The sequence below is a fragment of the Grammomys surdaster genome, unplaced genomic scaffold (assembly GCF_004785775.1).
Source record: "Grammomys surdaster isolate TR1022 unplaced genomic scaffold, NIH_TR_1.0 1087, whole genome shotgun sequence".
Taxonomy (NCBI): Eukaryota; Metazoa; Chordata; class Mammalia; order Rodentia; family Muridae; genus Grammomys; species Grammomys surdaster.
In genome coordinates, this window is record NW_021605506.1 from 636,369 (window position 1) to 652,883 (window position 16,515).

Here is a 16,515-nt window from a genome sequence, read left to right on the forward strand (position 1 = left end):
GAAGATGAGACCCTGTAGCCCCGACTGGAAAGAAAATTTAGAAGAGTAGTTGTGTCAGCTTGGCTAGTTTCTAGGGAGGGGCTACAGAGAAGAACATCATCTACGTAAAGTACAATCTTAGATCTAGGGAGAGATAAAGAGATTAAGTCAGAAGCCAGGGCCTGCCCAAACAGATGTGGGCTGTCCCGGAATCCCTGAGGTAGAACAGTCCAGGTAAGTTGGGTAGAAAAGTGGATGTCAGGATCTGTCCACGTAAAGGCAAATATGTCCTGTGACTGGGTGTCTAGAGGGATAGATAAAAATGCATCCTTGAGATATAGGACTGAAAAGTGAGAAGTCCCTGAAGGGATAGTACAGAGAAGCATATAAGAGTTAGCTATGACAGGATGGAGGGGAACTATGGCAGAGTTAATGCACCTGAGATCTTGAACCAGTTGATAGGTAGCATTAGGTTTCTTAACTGCCAGAATAGGGGTATTAAAAGGGGAAGAGGTAGGTTGAAGAATTTTTTTTTCCTTAAGAGATCAACAATGATAGGCTTAAGTCCCCTGAGACTCTGGAGAGAAAGAAGGTATTGGGCTTGGCATATGTACCTGGTAGAGTCCAGTAACTGGATGACAATGGGAGAATGATGTTTAGCAACAGAGGGGTTCTGGACATCCCAAACTCGGGAGACCACCTGAGAAGCTTAAAAGGACCCTGTCACTTGGGAGAGAGAGGTGAGGGGCAATGATCTGGAGGGGAGAGAAGCACTTTGTCTCCAATGTTGACAGACAGCAGACAGAAGACAGTGTATGGTTGAGGTAGATGATGGTCAGCAAAGGTCCACAAGAGAGAACGGAGGTAGAAAAGTAGTGGGGTGAGCAGATGGTCTGGGAGGGTGAAACAGTCAGTACACAAGGAAAGAGTATAACAAAGGTAGATAAATGTTTAAGCATAGGGGATTTGTTTCCATTTACCAGACTGCTGGCAGTATGTGTTAAGACTTCTTAAAATAGTTAGCCTAGTGTTCTATTACGTGGCTACTTTAGTCCATTATCTAGAGGGTATTGAATCTAGACCTTATTGTAGAGGTGTATCAATATGGAAGGCCTCAAGTCAGACGTTAATTTTAGAGATTTGAGGTTTTTCAGTAGACAACTCAATGGGGTGTCTGTGGGTAGAGTTGAAGATTGTATGTGGTACCCACTGGGTGGCAGCTGTTACCGAGCTATCAGTCGGTGTCCCGAAATAAAAGCTGGCAATGAAAAATCAGGCTCAGGCTACATAATCAGGTCATTACAAGAATATCTAGGGGCCTCTGTGGAGCTAGTCCAGCAGAAAATAGCTCACCTGGTACCAGGATTTCCAGTGGAGCTGCAAGAGGGGGGAGGGGCTGGGAGCTATTTCTGAGAAGGAAATCACCCAATGGCCAATGTCCTAGGTCGTAGTTCAGCTAGAGGCCAGTCATATGGACTGGGGCAATGAAAAGCCATCCCCTCAATCCCAGGGAAGGTTGGCCAGACCCTAACTGGGCATCCAGGGTTCCTCCCACCAATCAGAAACTCCTTACCAATTAATATGCTGGTGTGTTTGTGGGCTTGTGCAGTCTGGTATCAGGAAAGGTGGAACCATGAGGTCTGTGTAGCCCTGTCTGGCTGCCTAGCCCATGTGGCAGAGCACCACGTGGGGGCCACAGGGGCACAGCTCACATGGTGGAAGTTTTGTGAGCCTCTCATCAGTGGATGGGGTTGGTCTGCAGCAGTGGTGGGAATTCATATGGTCAGTGATGGCAGGTAGCAGCAGATGAAGTCCACGTGGTGTAGTAGTGGCAACTGCGGCAGTGGGGTTGCAGCAGGCCACATGGCATAGGTCTTGTATGGTCACAGCAGCCGGCTGCGGCTGCCAGCGGCTGCATGGGTCTCATGGTTCCTGAAGTCCTTGTATCCCGGAAGGGTGAGAAGAAGCTAGAGGCAAGAGAGTAAGAGAGTAAGAGCTTCTCTGACATTATACTAGACATTTAAAACCCCACATATACATTCCCAGTTGTCCATATATTCGGACCAATGTTACAGAAAAAAAAAAAAGCTTCAAAGTTCCTCAACTTTAAAATTAAGTCCAGCACAGTACAGTTCTTTGCCTGCTGTGGGTTACATATTAGAAGTAGCATTTAGTGAATTAATCACACTTCCAACTCTCAACTAATTTCTCTTCTACCATTCTCCTATCTTTAGTGTATCTTCTGGGTCACTAAAGTTCTATTCTTCAACATTCCTCTCTTATATCTTCTAGATCACTGTTATCTCATTCAAAATTAGTTCCAGTAATTAGATTAGAGATAATATTAGATTAGTAATTAGATTAGTAATTTATAATTAGATATTAGATTATTAGATTAGCAATTAGTAATTAGGAGTTAGAGATTAGATTAACAATTAGTAATTAGTAAGTAGAGATTACATTAGATTAGTAACTAGATTAGATTAGAGTAATTAGATCAGTGTTTCAGTTTTCTCCAGACTTCAGTGCCTAGAAATTATCCCTTGGTGTTTTACAGAATACAACAGTGAGTTCTCATCACATTCAGGTGTGTGATATTTGAACAATGTAGAGTGAAAGTCTCAGACACATGACGTTGAGCACTTTTACAAAAATTTCAAGTTCTGGGATAAAAATTCAATTTCATATGTGTCTATCATTCCTCTTTTTTAATTACAATTACCCTCTTGTTTTCTTGTTTCTTTATCCTCTGGTTACTATACATCTAATTTATATTCTACAAGTAATTAGATTTAATTAAAGTACTGCAATTTAAGTAATATATTTCCTTTTATAACCTAGACTTTCCTAATATTTGCTGTGTGGCCAAAGATAGCTTCAAATTCCTACATCTACCTCCCAATTTCTATGATTACAATCATATACTGTAAGCCTGATTGATATGTGGCTGAATACCAAACTTAAGATCTTGTGAATTCTAAGCATGTATTCTACTAAATAAACTACATCCCAAGCCCAGAAATATTTTTCCTTTTTTTAACATATTATGATATAACCTTTGAAGTAATCTATCAAATATGATTTAGATGATTGTAAATGATCAGAATATAATATTATTATTTTCAATATGTTCATCAGTCATTGACACAGACATCACACTATAGATACTAATGGGGACAAGTCTAAGGATTTACTTGAAACTGACTCCACAGAAGTTACTTTCCAATGCTAATTTCCCAAATTGAGAGAGCAAAGCTTTAAGCAGCAGCATTCTTTAATAGTTGCATAAATGCTAAGATGGTTTGACTTTTAAATGAAAGAGTGCTGTCTTCTCTAAATCAAGACCACTTGGAGACATGTTGCAAAATGTTAATGTATTCTGGTTATTTTAATTCAAAAGAAAGCCATAGCCTATAACTAAATGTGTTCACCTATTATTGTGGCTTATTGCTTAAGAACAAACAAGAGAATACATAAAAGGGATTGGAGTTCTATGTAAAGATTATGAGGGAAGGATACAGCCATGATGCCACCAAAATGCAAAATAATGATATTTTCCAGAAGCATACTTTACCTTACAAGACAATCCAAGGTGATATGATATGACAGACAAGGATTCACAGTGTATGTTACATTATGTGAGTGAATGTCTTAATTTGCTTTCTGTTATTGTGAAAAAGACTATGAGCAAAGCAACTTTGAAAGGATATATCTTACAGATCCCAATTATCAATCATTAAAGGAAGCCAAGGTTGGAATGAAAGCAGAGCAGGAAACACAAGGCAGGAATGTAAGCAGAGACCATGAAAGAATGCTGCTTACAAGCTTGCTCTACATGTCTTTTTTAGCCTTCTTTCTTATACATTAGGGAGCTTGTATGTAGAGGTGGCACAATTCACACAAATCTAGGTCCTGGCGCATTAAGTCATTAAGAAAGAAAATGTTCCACAGACATGTCCACAAGCCAGACTGATCAAGGCATTTTATTGATGTATTTTATTGATGTACCTCTTCCTAGATGACTAGAGCCTTTGTTAAGTTCAGAAAACACACACACACACACACACACACACACACACACACACACATACAAAAGCAAAGCAAAACAATTCTAATTAGGATCATGACCTTAATAAAATAAAGGCTAGTCCTAGGTTATTTCTAGATAAGAAGATGTAAAAATGCCAATGAAAAAAATATTGGAAAATAGTCTGGTCTGGTTAGTCCCAACAATGACTCATTCAAACCTGAGGGTATGAGAATCAGAAAGTTTTTTAGTCATTAAGAGTAGATGTTTCTGCTATCTCAATCTAGTACTGAAAGCTTAGAGGGTGCCTGGACTGTTTCTGTATCAGTGTACATATAAAGACCAAAGGCATTCTTCTAATGCTAGAGAGGAAATCAGGCAGGGTCAGGTATAACTTCCCAACAAGAGTAAGGCAAGTGGCCAAAAAGCAAATTTTCTTTCTACCAACCTTCAGTCTGAGCTGTCTTCAGATGTCATTTATATGAGGATGTGGATTCCTACTTTAAATAATCTATCAAGAAAATTCCTCAAGGGAGTCTTCAGCAGCTCTGTTTTTACTTTATTCAATATCCTGTCAAGTTGACAGTCAGGATTGACCTTCACACATATATTGTCTAAATTTGTTTCAATGTTGCTAGCACTGCAGATGATCTTCCTAAAATACTTCCTAACTTTCATTGACCCCAACCCAATGGAAGAAAAAGAAAATTTACTTTGTAATTTGATTCCCTCAAAAAGTCTTTTTAAAATATGATTAATATTACATTTAAATGTCTGTATTTCCATTTTGTGCACATTTAAACTAGCATGAACTTCACAGATAAAGTTGTTTGTATAATAAAATTAAATCAGGTAAGAATTATATTGGTGACTTTTCTGGGTAATTAAATGAATAATATATTGATGAGACGCAATCTGAATTCTTTGCATATAAAGCTTGGAAAGAAAAGAAATTTCACTCTGTATTTTGATATTATACCTGGGAGCATTTACAAAGATGAGTTTAGAGAACACAAAAGTTATCACCCAATCATCTTTCTGGAGAGACAGGGACAGAGAAGATGGGAATGAGAATGCCTATAAGCTTTGCTCCTATTTTTCCATCAATGCTGATTTGAACAGGGACAAGACCCTTCTGCCAATCACCTGTCAGGAACTGGGCAGCCTCATAAAATAAAGCTTTCTGATGCTCTAGCGTTTCTTCTTTGACAGCAAACCACTCAAATCCATGAGAGAGTAGTAAAGGGAATAGGTTTGACTGAGGAAAAGCAGTGAAAGTGATAGATTACCTATGCCACCTTGTCGTTATTCCATTATTTTATTAAAAAATACATATAAAGTGATTGGATCTCTAGGACACGCTAGTCAGCTAGGTTAGTGTATTTAAAATGCACTCAAAAAGTTAAATTCTCAGGGTTTACTTGTCATTTATTTACTATATTTGGAAAATTCCAGGGGGCTGAAGGACCCCATCTCAGAATGTAAGGTGGACAATGCTTGAGGAATGACAGCAAATGTCCTCTGTCTTCCACACATATATATTTTCATGCATGCTGGTGTAAAACTGAACACACACACACACATACACACACACACACACACACACACACACAGAGACAGAGAGACAGAGAGACAGAGACAGAGAGAAAGACAGAGAGACAGAGAGACAGAGACAGGGAGAAAGACAGAGAGACAGAGACAGAGAGAAATTCTAATAGCTGAAAATGTGCTAGTACCTAAAATATGTTTTAGTCCATTCTAGCTTCTTTGTAAGAAAATATCCTGTATATCCTTAAAAATAATGTATTTCCTCTCAATTCTCCAGGTGAGAGTTCAAAATCAGAGGATCAAAGGATTCAGTATCAAGCTAATATCAGATGGCACCTACTGGCTGTGTTCTTACTTTGTTGAAAAGGTTCTATTCCAGGTTCCTTGTGAAGGACAGTATTCCTATTAATGAGGTTTATGACTTAGTCTCTTAAATGATTTATGTCCTGACATCCACTGACATGTGGAGACTTTCCTCAGCTTCCAGAATCTCTCTCACAACTTACTGTTTGGCACCCGTTAGGACACTCTCAGTCATTCCACTTCCAAATTTTCAGCATATGGAAGGCCAGAGTCTCTTTAAGGAATACATTGGTAAAATCAGGCTTCATCAAATAATCTCTCTTTTTCACTTCGTGATGCATATGTCTATGTGTGAGTGTCTATGTGCAGGTATAAGTGGGGAAGCTGTACATGCACGTATGTGTTACCATCAAAATGGAAGCCAGAGGTTAATCTCAGATATTATACTTCAGGTGCTTTACATCTTCTCTTTTAGAGACAGTCTCCCATTGGCCAGTGGATCACAAAGTAAGCTAGTCAAACTGTCTAGTGAGCCTTAGGGATTTGCCTTTCTTCCCTCACCCAATCCTTGGAATACAGTTGATTAACACCAGCTGCAGTTTGTTTTAAGGGGATTTGAGGATCAATCTTGGTTCTCATATTTTACAGAAATAATTTTCTGAGTTGAGCTGTCTTCCTTTCTCTGGTTGCTCTTAGATAATGAACAGTTAGTTTGTTTCTAACTTAAGAGTTTGTGGTCTATTCTATTTCAAGAGTTCACCTGCACTCAAGAGGAGATTCTGTCTTTTAGCAGGTGATGAAGGCTTGATAGTCTTGTAATCCTTCTGCTTATCACTCATATTCTAGTCAAAACAGTGAGCTATCTAAAATCCTAGTGTGAATTATGGTTGAGAGAAATAGACAATAGACTGGCACATGCTGTTCAAGACATTTTTTAGTATTTAAGAGTGCATACTGCTCTTACAGAAAACCCCTGTCAGATGATTTGCAATCATCTGTAATTCAGGCTTCCAGTGATCCAGTGCTCTCTCTGGCCTCTGTGTGAGCCTGCATTCATATTCATATACCAACAAATGTATAAGAATTAAATTAAATCTTTACTTATAAAAGAAGTAACACCAACATGATTGGAAAACTTTCTGACTCCTCAATAAAGAAAGATGATACTTAGCAAAGTCATAAGCAGAAGAGTACTCTGACCAAATAAAAAGACATAACCACAACCCAGAGGCAAAGAAAAAGGCATTACCAGAACCCAGAGGCAATAGAAAACAGTAGAGGATTTAGAATTTATTGAAGATCTTCTATGTTCCTGGTATAAAGATATGCACCATTAGATATATAGGAAAACATAAAACATCAAGATACCTCATATTACTGGAAAAAAAAAGGTCAAATTTAAAATCAGGAAAAGTGACCAAAGGAAGAGAGTTAAATAATAAGGAAATCCTAAATATCAGAAGCAATTTTCCTTGTCTCTCATAAATCAGGGAGATCTGTGTAATTGTGATATGGTTGGAATGATAAACAGCCCCCATAGGCTTGCTGCCAGAAGTATGTCTTAATTGCTACTTTTGTGTAAAAGTGAGATGTCATTCTAAAAAAATAAAAGCAAAAATAACTAGCTAAATAAGTAAAAAACCCAAACCAAACCAAAACAAAAAAAAAAAAAAAAGAAGAAGAAGGATGGCTCCTTTGGTATGACAGCAAAGTTTGTCTTCTGGCCTTCACACATATGCATGTGTGTGCATGCACACATATACACACCTACACACACACACACACACGCACACACACACACATATGAGAGAGAAGGAGAGAGAGAGAGAGAGAGAGAGAGAGAGAGAGAGAGAGAGAGAGAGAAAGTGAAAGACACAAAAGAAAAACTAACAATAGTATAATTATATCAGGGGATTTTTATGGAGAAAACAGTAATGTAGCAGGAATTTGGAGCATGTCCTGGATGCATTCACACAGCAAGCAGAAGAACTAATAGCTGGAGTGTCACATAGAGGTTTAGGAGAGTCTTTCCCTATGCAATCAGTCTTGTAGAAGTAGGCAGGGTCACTTAGAAAATGCTCTAGAGCTCTGTTGTCTTCAAAAGTCAAGTTCTCCTAACATTTCCCAAGTGTGCACTGGTTTGCTATGTGAGAGGCTTATTTCCTGGATGCTACATCATGGCCAGATGGGTCAACAATGTATTGCTATTATTGTATCCCTTCTGTTATCACTGCAGAATTTCTGGATGAAAGAAAAGTAAACACATATGGTTACTCTAGTTCATTGAGCCACATGCTGAATTTTTATATAGTTATGGTTACTCTTTTCTCTATATATTAATTTAGCATTTCAGATTTTATTATAGAATTTCCTGTTATTTTTCAAGTCTCCATCAATATGGTATATTGCTATATGTTTTTTTTAGCATTCCCATCTTCTAAAAACCTGCATTTCTCATGAGTTAACAGAGGTATTTCGTGAATGTCTCTGTCTATCATAATGTTGCTTTGCCTTTGTGTATGAAATTGAAACTAAGACAAACATTACAGATTTCAGTCATCATAGAATCTCATCTCAGTAGAGGATCATTCAAGGACAGGAGTAAAATTAACAAGGATAATATATAAATTATTATCTTTTCTTTGTGTTTGAGCATGTGCATGTTTGTGTGTGCATGTTTGTGTGTGTTTATATATACACATGTGTACATATATATGTGTATCCATGTTTGAATACAGGTGTGCATGTACCCTGTGTCATGGTACACATGTAGTTTCAGAGGACAACCTCATTTGAGAGAGGAAAACATAAATGCTTGGTCAAGCTTGCCTTCCACCCTGTTTACAACAGGGTCCCATCGTTGTTCAACACTGTGTATGCCAGAATCACTGGTTGACCAGCTTCCAGTTATATTCCTGTTTAGGTCTCATCTCCCTGCAGGGAGCACTCACATCATAGATGTGTGATACTGTGTTCAGGTTTAAGTGCATGGGGCATCTAGACTCAGGTTTTCAAGCTTATACAAAGGGCTTCAGCTACTAAGTGACACCATCACAATTCTGCTATTTTAAAAAGTCTGAAACATTATTGATAATATAGGTATATGGTGATAAAATGGCTATGTGTAGAGATTAGAACCATCTCTACTTCTAGAAAATACTGTGGAAAACAGAGACATCTGCCTTTTTATAGTTCCAGGGAAGTCTGATGCATTCCACAAATTTGGCAGGCAGAAGAAAACAACTTAGTGTGGTAAGAAAGCTGAGGGAGTAAAGTTTCCTTTGTACAATCATGCAGACATATGATCTGATCAACAGTAGACATGTAAAAAAAAAATAAACCTAGGTGTGTAGTTCTAACATTGTGGAGGTAGAAACAGAGAATTTTCCCGATTTCACTTGCCAGACAGTTTAGGGAAAAACAAAACAAAACTAAACTAAACCAAAAACAAACCTACAAAAAAAACCAAAAACAAAACAACAACAACAACAAAACAAGAAAACCTGGATATGGAAGGTTGATGAGGAAGGCATCATACTTGAATTTGACCTCTAGCCTCCACATGAGGCCTGATATACATGTGCACATATGGACATACCTACATATAAACACAAACAGAATAACTCAAAATATTTTTTCTTATTACTAACTGGAGCCTTATGATGGACTGAGAGAATGAAGCAGCATCCAGGTTATAGTTGGATGATATCCACCACACTTATTGGATTGCATGCACTATCATACAAGATATGTAGAATACCTTAGCAGAATGGAGACAAGAGAGTTCAAATAATGTCTATGGTCAAAATTTAGCCCCTGTGATGATTCTCTTGAATGTAAACTTGATGGAATTTTCAGTCACCGTGGAAACAAATCTCTGGTTACATCTATGAGACTGCCATGTATTCCCCAACATGATGAACTGTATATCCTGAAATTGTAACCTAGGGTAAATCCTTCCCCTACTAAACTGTGTCATTTGAGGTGTTAGGTCACAGCAGTGTGAAAGGTAACCTGACAAATTTTAAAAGAACAATTAATACCATTCTCATAAAATTAGCCAGATCACCAAAAGACTATTAAATTCTTCTGATTTCTTTTGTCTTTCTTCTGTAGGTTCCCATTTTCCCTTAGTTTTCCTCCAGGACTTGAAGAAGCATGAAACTTCCAACAACAATCTGAGCAAATGCCAACAATATATATTACCCAAAAGAAACATCTATCATTTCTTTCCTGAATGTATTTGTGAGTATGGAGTGAACCCATATGCACATGTATGTTTGCTTATGTGTAGATACACTTGTGTGTACAGGGGAGGGACACCTAGGAAAGAAAGTAAGGGAGGTTAATAATATCTAATCTATTATTTGATATTCTTCTAACTATTCACTTTGGTTGGATTTTTTACTGAACATAGAACTTGCTCCCAAAATCTTATCTCCACTTCCAGAAATGATTGGAAGTGAATCACTATACTTGTATAGCTTCTATATGGGTGCTGGATCTGTAATCCTTAACCCCTGTGCTTCTATCCTATGTGTAGAGAAGTTTCTGGTATTCCTTCATAACAACAGGGAGCAGACATTAACAGTCCCCAGGAAAAGCTACATAGAGTTGCAGCAGCAATCCCTGTTCTGTCTTCACTCAGTGTATCACTGCCTTCATGGGTATAAGAGGCTGAGATGAAATAAGAATTGAAGCTCAAAATGAGAGATGAATGGGTTAGTAGTTCAGAGATGTAAAACTTCTCATCTGAAATATTAATGAAATTCTACAAAATTGTACAAATTTAATACAGAAAAATCAGAAGAAAAGTGACATTAAATTAAAAAAAATGAGGTGAGAAATCAAAACAAATGTAATGTTCCTAGTTAGGACATAAATGATTTCTATAAATGTATAGTTAAATACAATAATATACAAAGATTTGAAGAGTAGATGAAACCTATACTATATCCATGTGTGGTATTTTTTATCTCCTCCACAGTAAACTGGTCATAAAATCATTTATAGTAAGATAATTTGATGAATCCAAAACAGCAAAAGAGAAAGGAAATGCTTCAAAACATCTCAGAAAATGAAACAGAGGAGATGATTCAGTAGATAAGAGTACTTGAGATATACGTTTAGAGACAAGAAACCAAATTGCCAGCACCCACAGAGCACTTGAAATACAGTGAACCATGCTTGTAACCTCAATAATGGCAGAACTAAAGAAGCAGATCCTGAAAGCCTGTTACCTATTTAGCCTAGTGAAGCCTGACGGCTTCAAATTCGGAGAAAATCCCAGTCTCAAGAGAAAAGGTTGAGTGGTATAAAGTCATAAACATGATGTCTTCCTCTCCCGTGCATGAGCATCAGTTCACAGCTAACAAACATACATGTTTATACCATAAACATGCACATATAAAATACATAATTCTTGAACATATATACTAGAAATTAAACTATACTGAAATATTTAACAAATGTATTGCTTTAATAACAAATATGAGTGGCTATCTCTTAGTAAGTTAATATTTTCTTTTCCTCCCGAATGAGCCTTTCCTGTGTGCTTCTATAGTGATAAAAATAGACACTTTGAATCATTCACATTTCTAAAAGCATAAGTGCTTATGGTTACAGATAAGGTTTTTTCAATATTTCACTGAAGAATTTTGATTATTGCGGTTGAATTTCAATATATTTCTCTTATGGTTGTAATATATAATTACAGACCCGTATTGTGAATAGAGATTAATTTTCCAAATAGCGTCCTTGAAAAATCAAAAAATATTAGGGTCAAGTCACTTGGGAAAGATTAAACAAATAGCCTAAATTTAAGTGTAATCATGAAAACAGGTCTACACTAGTACTAAATCTACATTTTAAATAACTGTGTCTGTATGTCTAGGAGTGTGTGTGTGTGTGTGTGTGTGTGTGTGTGTGTGTGTACATGAGCACATGTGGAAGTCAGAAATCAAAATTGGTGGTCTGTCCTCGGGAGCTATTTGCCTTGTTTCTCAATAGAGGGTCTCTCATTAGCCTGGAAATCAACAAGTAGATTATCTCACTGTCTAGTGAGCCATAGAGTTCTTGCCTCTGCCTCTGCCTCTGCCTCTGCCTCTGCCTCTGCCTCTGCCTCTGCTTCCTCAGCACTGGATCAACAAGTAAGCACTGCCATCCCCAATTTTTATATAGACTCTGGAGATTGTACTCAGCTCTTCATGCTTTCATGGCAAACATGAGCCATCTGCTCTATACTCTAGCACTGATGAATTAAAATCCTGTATCTCTTTCTAGACTCCACATTGTACACTGCTGTATTGTTTATAGAGAATTACTCCAGAAGTGATTGCACATAGGTTACTGCTTCTCTCCTATGATTATAGTATATGGAACTACCAAGCCAACATATGGGAAAACTGAACTTGCATCCATATTATGTAAGGTAATACAGAAACACCCTTTCAGGTCCTTTTGCCACTTTATCAATGTGATTGATGTATGAAAGAAAACTTAGAAGAGGAAAGATACATCTTGGGAAAGGGCTCAAAAGATGAAGAATTTACTGTAAATCATGAGGATCAAAGTATAAGTCACCAGAACCGACATGAAAATGTGGGCATGTGTAAGGACCACCTGTAATACCAGCACTTAGAAGACAGAGACAAAAGTTCCCTGGAAAAAGCTGTCCAGGCATATGTAGCAAAATCAGTAAGACTAGCATTCAATGACATACATTGGCTCTCTATATAAAGTATAGCACAATCAAGGAATATATCCAACATCAACTTTGTGCTTCCATGAGCACATGCATATATGTGTCAATACACATACAAGCAAACATACATGGATGGATACCATATATATAGACCCACTGAAAAAGTAAATGTAGAAATGTCTTATTTTGTCTCATGGTTTCAAAGATTGCAGTACAAAGTCACCTGCCTCCATTGTGCCTGGACATGCAGTGAGCCAGAACTTCTGTGCAAAATAGCATTGCACTGCATTCTTCTTTGTCTCATGCCAAAAGGAATGAAAAAGAAAAAGGGAGGGGATGGTCTGGGAAAAGTCTTTTCAAGCCTGGGCATAGCACCAATGGCTTCTTACCTTCATAGATGCCTCACCTGAAAACAATGTCTTTATATCATGACTCCATCAAAGGTTATTACAATATTTTATTACACTAGTGTGTGAATGTGTGTGTATATATGTATTTATGTATGTATGTGTTTGGACACACCTGTGCAAGGAGGTCACAGCATGTGAAAGGCAATTCTCATCTTTTGTCACAGATTGAAATTGGGTCTTCAAGTTGGACTTATAAGTGTCTTGCGTTTATTCACTGATCCTCCTCACTAGACTGACAAGTTCTATATTTAGTTCTGGAAATCTACTTTTAATCTTCTAATCTTGCCAAACATTAATTATTTTTTAAAATGGAAATCCAAGTAAATAAAATAATAAATAAATCATTTGCCAAGATATGAACTCTGATCACAATTTTCATTTTTGTTTGTTGTTGTTGTTGTTGTTTGTAGTTGTTGTTGTTGTTTTTCAAGACAGTGTTTCTCTGTATAGCCCTGACTGTCCTTGAACTCACTTTGTAGACCAGGCTGGCTTTGAACTCAGAAATCCGCCTGCCTCTGCCTTCCAAGTGCTGGAATTGAAGGCATGCGCCACCACTGCCCGGCTTACAGTTTTCATTTTTTATTGAGATTCCTGGAGACAGCTAAATTCCAAGTAGCAAGCATGAAAGGTGGTCTTTGCTTAGAGAATAGCTTTACAGAGTTTTAAAGTAATAGCTTTAAAGATATGCCTCTATTTTTCTTTAGTTGGAGCTCTTTTTATATCTTTATATTTTAAATCTTTCTGGAATTTAAAAGCACAAAATGTCATTTCAGTTATTCTTAAAGATTAAGTGGCATATGAGACAGGTTAGCAAGTAAGGGTATTTACAGCATGTGGTTCTGAGAAAGAGAAGTACAAGTTACAGATAGCACTAGAGATCAGCAGAAATTCTTGATTAGAAGCATGTGATGGGATGTGTGGAAAGAAGAGAAAATAAGGAGGTTAAAGGGGGAGAGGCAGAGAGCCTTTGGGGCTGCTTGGCAAGATTCTGACATGGGCCAAAGACAAGGAAATGGGCTGCTTGGAAGGAATATGACATTGACCAAGGACAAGGAAGTAAGTTTCAGGCAGGAACCTGACACTAGGCTAGAACAAAGAAGTAATTTCAGGTAGGAATCTAAATCTCAGACTAGAACAAAGAAGTAATTTTAGGTAGGAATCTAAATTTTAGGCTAGAACAAGGAAATAGGCTTCAGACCTGAAAATGACTGCGCTAGGACAGGGAAGTAGGCTCAGATATTTTAGTCATCCTTATAAGCCCTTAGAAACAGTGATCACAAGAGTGTTCACAGAATTGTATTTAATGACTTGTTTGTTATTTGACTATTTGTGTTTATTGTCTTGCTTGTTCCTTGACTATTTGCATCTTATTGTACTGCTAGACCCTTATCCTAGAATTGACCTTAATACATGCATGCAACTAAAATAGTATAAAATCAAAAAGAAGGAGGAGGAATGGGATAGGGAGGTTCTAGAGAGGGGAAATGGGGAAAGGGAATGACATTTAAAATGTAAATAAATAAAATATCCAATTAAAAAAACATTAAAAAAAAAAACTTGGGAGATGCTTTGGAGGGATTTGGAACTGAAGTAGCTTCAAATGTAGCAATATCAGGGAGAACAAAGAACATGTCTTAATTGTTCAAAAGTTTCATAGTTACTGTGATAAAATGCTCTAACAATAGCAACTTAAGGAAGGAAACATTTATTTTGGTTGATTGTTCAAGGTCCCAGTCCATCAGAATAGAGGTCTCACAGTGATAGAAGCATAAAGTATCTGATAAAATTGCAACCACAGGAAGCAGAGAGAGATATGTTTAAGTGGTTGGCTCATTTTCTCATTTTTTTTCAATCCAAGGTCTCACTTCATGCAATAGTTTCACCTGTATTTATGGTGAGTCTTTCTACCTTCCTTAACCCAATCTAGAAGCCTTATCACTTGGAGATACTTGGAGAGTCATTTGATTTGTTTCCATGCTCATTTCTAGACACTGCTATGTTAATATTATTAACAACGACAGGTGCAGTTTATCTCCACATTATTGGACTAGGAAACCAGAATTATAATTGTTTGCTATGTTTTGTTTCTTCTGTCTGTGATTTCATCTTTAGAACTTGATGAATTTTTTTAAGAGGAAAAAAAAAGACAAAAAAAAAATCCTTGGATCATAATTTCCCTTATTGAAGAAGCACTTTAAATGGATTAGAGTTTGGCAAGTACTCAGTCTTCAAAAGGGGCCATACATCTAATCTTTTTCATACTGAAATATACTCAAAAAGAACAAAGTATATTTCTTATTCTTATTGAATACTCGAGTTACAAAATGTTAAAAAAGCAACAATATCATTCCAGATTTCTATGATAAAAATAAATTTGGTAATTATGAGAATCCATACATACATTCACTCTAAGCATATGTTCTAGAAGAGCCTACATGGCTGACAGCTATTTTCTTGGCACAAAATAGTCTTTTGTCATTCTTAAACTATACATCCTTGAAGTGAAAAATAAGTTAGAATTATTAGAAAACAGATGATATCCTTCCATTGTTTTCCTTTTGGCATCCTCGGAAACATCTTAAATCTCTTGTCCTGGATCTTATAGGAATCCAAATGGTGCTTCATTTTTTCCAACTATCACATCAATCATATTCCATCATTCAGAAAATTATGTTCAAATTGTTTTCTTTGACTCTAAGCTCTTACACATTACTTATATTACAAGACCCTTGCATAAAATTATTTACTTAAAAATCAAATCATTGAATAGGCATTAGTATTGTCATAAATGTCAAAATGATCAAATCCTACTTATAGACTATGTAAGAAGACCTTAGAATACTCAAATCTCAAGATAATGAAAAGGCTCAGTATATAAATGGTTGCCAGATAAGTTCAGAAAAAAAAAGAAAGTTGAGCATGGCAATACACCAGTGTAACATCAGAACTAGGAGATGGGAGACATTATGAGTACTTAGCGCTCACTGGTCAGACACTCTGGCCAAGATATCATCCTTTCAGATTTGGCAAGAGACCCTGAGTGATATAAGCAGATTCAATGAGTGACCCTGCTTTAAATTATGGAAGGTTCGGCAAGAGACCATATCTTAAATAATAAGGTTCAAAAAGGAAGCATGCCTTAAATGATCAAATGTTCAATGGGTGATCTTACCTTAAGTAGTAAGTTGGAGAAATGATCAAGGATGACACCCCTATGAAGCTCTGTCCTCTACATATGCACAAGCTGTTACAAGCACCAGTACATCTTTGCTTATGCCTATCCATATTTATATGTACCATGCTATACACAGAGTGTGGTAGAAACGAGAGAAAGGGAGAAGGAGAGGGAGAGGAAGAGGGAGAGGGACAGGGACAGGGACAGGGACATGGACAGGGACAGGTACAGGGACAGGGGGAGAGTGGAAAAGTGAGGTAAGGAGAGAGGGAGAGAGAGACAGAGAGAGACAGAGAGAGACAGACACACACACACACACACACAGAGAGAGAGAGAGAGAGAGAGAGAGAGAGAGAGAGAGAGAGAGAGA